We start from the raw sequence: 5,647 nt of genomic DNA, 5'->3' as shown, positions 1-5,647 counted from the left end.
TAAAACCTTCAAAAATCATTAAAAGAGGTTCTGGATCTTTACTTACCTCTTCCAAACAAGAGATCAAGTGATCCTAACGTGGAGCTATGGAGAAATCTCCTCACAACTCTCCAAACTTCAGAACTTGGTTCTTTTGCTCAAAACTCTCAAAACCTTCAAAAACACATGAAAACTCTTCAAAACCTTACAAGATTTGAGCAAGATCATGAAAGTCAACTAGGGAGGAGGGTGTTGGACTCACCTCTGGCTGAAGATGGAAGCAAAATATCATCCTTCCACCGACTTGGCGCCCTTTTATAAGTGGCTGGCTAGACCACCTTCGGCGGCCAAACGTGAATCCGAAACCATGCAAGGTTCGGCGGCCGAAAGTCACCTTCGGCGGCCGAACTTGCCAGTATCTCCCTTAGCTCTTTTCTTTCAAAAACTCATTTTCCTTTATACTTAAAACCGTAAAACAAGTCAAAATACATAAGAAAACATGTATTACCCTTCTCGAGGGTTCCGACACCCGAGATTCCACCGGACTACAGACATTCCGATGCCGGACTCGAGTCGGATATTACAGAGGCATTCAAGATGTACATTGGTGATCACCACTGATATGTACATTGTATATATATGTAAAAATATTATTCAATTAAATTATGTTGATTATTTTTTTCCTTTATTTAATTTGACAGCCATTTATTATATATCATTTTAATAGGAGTGAGTTGATAGTATCAATTTAATTTATATCAAATAAATAATTTTGATATTTTAATACAATAAAATAAAATATCCAAATAATAATTGCATAAAATACATTTAATTTCATGACATGGTAGGAGTTTAATATTAACAACACAGAGGTAAGGAATTAGACAAAACTTTTACAAAATTGCAGTTATCATTGTCACTAAAATCAAAGATATCACCAGTATTTTCAGTTCCTACATCATCTGAGTCTTGATGGGACTATTGTAAATATTAAAACAAGGACATGCCTTTGATGATATTCATCCATAAATCATGATCAATTGTCGTCGTCCTCCTTATCAACTATGACAAAAGCTAGGGGAAAGAGTTAATTATTTCTATCAAGTGTGGTTACACACAGTATACACCTGGTGTATTTTTTATATAGGAATGTCTCATCAATTGAAAATACAGGTCGATAATATTTAAATCTCTTATTCGATTACTTAAGAGCCTAAAAAAATCGGTCAAATATACGACAGTTTGGATTTAATCTTTCATTTATCCAATGTGGATTATCTTTAATCATGTAAACTATTTCAGAATTGAAATAATAAAGAGTTGTCATGAATTTACGTAATCAACTATGTGATTCATTCCAACTCTCATAAAACTTTGTAATTGTCTTCCGCTTTGGTTTTCATGTTTTTCAATTAAATACAAAAAGATAAAATAGCCCTAGTTAGACTCCATATCTTAACGTCATTTTACCATATGAACAAAGTTCAAAGAAGAATTGGTAATAGCTTAAAAATTTAGAGTTTGATCGATAAATTTTTAAAAGTTGAGGATGCAATCATAAATTTTCCTTTTAAAGTTCACCTTTTTTTGTATGGAAATATCTTGATAAGTTTTTCTAAGCTATAATTAGAGGTGTGAAATTGATTAATCAAATTGAATTGAATCAAACTTAAATTAAAATTGAACTTAATCAAAACTGAAATATTTGATTAATTATTAGTTATAGCCTGATGATCTGAGATCCAGAGAAAAATGGTTTACAGTACATGTGTGTAAGCTTGAGTGTGGAGGAGATGTCCCCCCTTCCCTTTATTCTTTTCCTTCGTATGTTAGCCATGCCTAACAGCTTTACGGCTACAGTACCATCTGTCTCTGTCATACAGACCCATACGTAAAAAAGCATCAGATATCTATCTCATGCCAGGCGGCCATTTAAATCCCCCCGGCGCGCATGTGGACAGGGCTGCGAGGTGACTGAGCCTGCTGTCTTTTCTCCTATTGCATTTCAGAGCCGAGCTCCCGGGGAGCAGGTTGGGATTTTCGAGGGATCCGGTCCATTTGGTGAGACTGAGTCAGAGCTGAAGAAACCAAGCCGGCCCATCAGAGGGGCTTCGTGGGCTTTGGACCAATACAGCCCTCGCAGGCCTAGCCTCGTACCGGGATGGTGAAGCCCAGCGGTCATCAATTTCCCTTTTACCTTCTCAGCAGTTATTACATGAGTGATGAGAGGGTAAATATCTGGTCCCTCTTAATGACTGCGCGGCTCGAGAACGGTTCCATCAAAACGTCTCTTCTTCGCTTTACCGTCTTCAGAATTCAAAAATCCTCAAATCTTCGCAAAACTCTTCTCCTTCACTTGCTCTCTGTGCGCTTCATTTCTCCCATACTTCTGCCAAACTATTTTCAAGGTACGTTTCTTGTTTTGCCATGGAGGGTCCTAAACTTCCTAATGTAATGAACCTAGAGTCCAACGTTACACCTTATTCCCTTATTGCCCTCTTTTCTCGAGAGTATTTGGATACTCCTCTATTTCGGATTAGGGCTCCTCATCGCAATGTGAGGATCATTCTTCCCGATCCTCCTCCCTCTGATCTCGTTGATCCCTAGAGGGACCGTAGTCTAGTCTTTTTTGTCAAACAGCGTGAGTTTGATTTAACTTTTCCCTTTTCTCCCTTCTTTATCGAGGTTTTTCGGTATTTTGGGATAACTCCTCGTATGCTTGCCCCTAACTCGATTATTTTCATGTGCTCCTTCGACTCTATTTGTTTGAGTTGGGGTTTCACTCCTACAGCTCGTCTCTTTTCCACCTTCTTTCGACTGGTCTACACCAGTCAGAGTTTTTGGAGGACTGTCTACTTTTTCGGGTCACAAAGATTCCATTAAAGGATGGGCAGAGGGGTTCACCATTATGGAGCTAAAGGGGGGGTTCTGGGTTGTCTTGGCAGGTAGATCTCCCTTGAAGGGATATGCCCCCAGGAGCAATGACCTTCCCCAGCTGACCCTCTCTGAGTAGGTCGGCCTTCTCAGACTGACTTCTGTCGAGAAGAAGTACGATGTCGAGAAGTGCATGTTTGTGTCCAGTCTTCAGGACTGCAAGGACCTAGTATTAGTTTTGTTGGTGTGTTGTATTCTTTTATTCTTGCCTGCTATTTGGTATGCTTTTGACTCGTTTGATTATTGTTTTTGCAGCTTCTGAACTTGCCATGGATCAAATTAAGCCCCTGAAGAATTTTATTCTATCCCAAGAGAGCATGAGGGCGGCTCTGGATGCCTTCTGAGCTGGTCTTTCAGTGGCTGATGCGACTAAGGAGGTCGCTGAGATTATCTCCCCTCATTTTACTGGTTGGACCATCTCCCGTGCCCCAGCCTCTTCCCTTACTGCAGCATCGAGCTCCAAGGGTCCTCGCTTGGGAGCTTCTAAGGCCTCTAGTCGCGGTAGGTCTCACTCTTCCTCTCGGTCTCCCCCGGCTCTAAAGTCAAAGCCATCCTCGGTATTGGCCTCCCGGGAGCTCATTGCTATTGAAGAATCTGCTGAGGAGGTCCCGCAAGGAAAGGATGAGGTCATTCCTGCTACTGGGGGAGTTCCTCGGGAAGGCGACGAAGTTCCCACGGCCGTTGGGGGTGCTTCTGAAGGTGGGGCCGAGGTTGTCCCAGCCGGTAGGGGTATTTTTGTGGCCAAGGTGAAGACCAAAGCTATTTCAGCAGCTCCCCATCCCAAGAAGTCCTCGGCCAATAGGGGCGTCGGGGTCCAGGAGGCTACAGGCAAGCGAGCTTCTTCCTCGAAGGCTCCTGATGAGGTTCCAGCCCCAAAAAAAGCTTGTGTGTCTGAGCGGCCTACCCCAGCTCTTCCTCCCACCGAGAAGGCAAAAATGCCTGTAGAGCCATTGTCCTCTTCCCCATAAAATAAGGTTTTGAATGCAAATGAGATCACTCCTCAATTCCCCACGAGTTGTGTTGTCGAGCTATTATAGGAAAGGATGTTCAGTGGGATCGCTGAGGCTTCTGACCCACACTTGCTTGCCCTCACCGGTCTCTTAGCCTGTTCTACTCGGAAGCAGGTGGCCTTTCGCTCTTGGACTCGAGAGGAGCTAGGGGATACAGTCAAGGAGATGCTTCTAATGGTGGGCTACTCTTTCTTTTTTAGTTTATTTTTTGCCTTTGTTGTTTTCTGATTTTGTCGTCGCCTCTTCTTTTCACCAGGTGATGGGTGTCTTCATGGAGATCGACGCCCATGACCGGTCTCTCCAAAGCTCCATGGATCGCCAGGTTGAGGAGGCCCGTCGCGAGGAAAATCTCATGGCTACAGGTGATGCTCAAGGCCAGCTTTCTGCGGCTCAAGGTCGCTTGAAGGACCTCAAAGATGAGTTGGTCTGGACCTGGGATGTTGTTAGGAGGGTCGATGACAGGGCAGCTGCGGCAGAGTCCAGTTGTGATGAAGTTTTAGTTCAGCTGTCCTCTCTAGAGGAAGCTCGGCGAGAGAGGGATGAAGACGTAGTCTAGAGGGATGAGGCCTGGCGTCAATGTGAGATAGCCAAAACCAATAGCGACTATGCCCAAGCCCATTTTGAGACGATGAAATCCTAGAAGGAGGAGGCCTTAGCTCGGGTCGTTGTTCTCGAGCAGGAGCTGAGCAAGTGCACCGAGGATCTGAAGGGCCTGACTTTGGCTGTAGATGGGTTGAAGCTTCAGAATTAGCAGCTTTGTTAGGAGATTAAGGTCCTAGAGAGGAGGTGCTCTGCCCTTCTCGAGGATGCTAAGTTAACTGAAGACAAGATCCGATCGGCGTACGATGAACGGCTGCAGGAGTACAAAGAGTCTACTGAGCTGAAAGTAGAGATCAATCATGTAACGACCCAAAATCGGACCACTACCGGCGCTAGGATCCAGATCGACTTAAGGTCGCCGGGACCCGTAGCAAGCCTACTATACAACCTGCCATACCTGATAAATCCCATACATGATCATACATTTACATAAAAACTTTAAACTTTCCGTTTACCAAGCTTGACCTGTGCATGCACTAAACAGAATACATAAAAACCCCACACTAGAGCCCTCATCAAATGCTCTAGTTGGGTCAACATTATATACATCAAAAGGGATTAACCAAACACTCTAGGGTCAAGCACAATACTAATCCTCAATACAAATCTGTACAATACTTTACATTACATTACATTACATTATCTTTCATGTCCACAACTAACTATTACATACACTATGCCTTTACTCTTGCTGATCTCCCGATCTATACTGAACCTGCAAGCCTGGGGGTTAAGGGAAAGGGGTGAGCTACTAGAACCCAGTGAGCAGAATAGTAAAATAATATATTAAAACATATGCTTTCATGAAATGCATCACATCACAAACAATTCACATCAAGGATGGATTTGTCACCAATAGCCCTCTACACATTCCAATGGTGCCAGGGGCGTAGAATGGGCCTCACTGGTCTTTCTCTTAACATAACATAACATAACATTTCAATGTGCCAGGGGCGTAGAATGGGCATCACTGGTCTTTCTCTTACTCTATGCCAGGGGCATAGAATGGGCCTCATTGGACTTCCGTACCGTAACATCGTCATCATATCATATCAAGGGCTAATGGGTCATCCAACATCCATCCACATCAACATCATAGTATGCAATGCAACATATTTGTGAAT

This window comes from Manihot esculenta, chromosome 7 (assembly GCF_001659605.2).
Source record: "Manihot esculenta cultivar AM560-2 chromosome 7, M.esculenta_v8, whole genome shotgun sequence".
NCBI classification, from domain to species: Eukaryota; Viridiplantae; Streptophyta; class Magnoliopsida; order Malpighiales; family Euphorbiaceae; genus Manihot; species Manihot esculenta.
The sequence above is the reverse complement of the archived record's forward strand: the minus strand, read 5'-3'. Positions refer to the sequence as shown.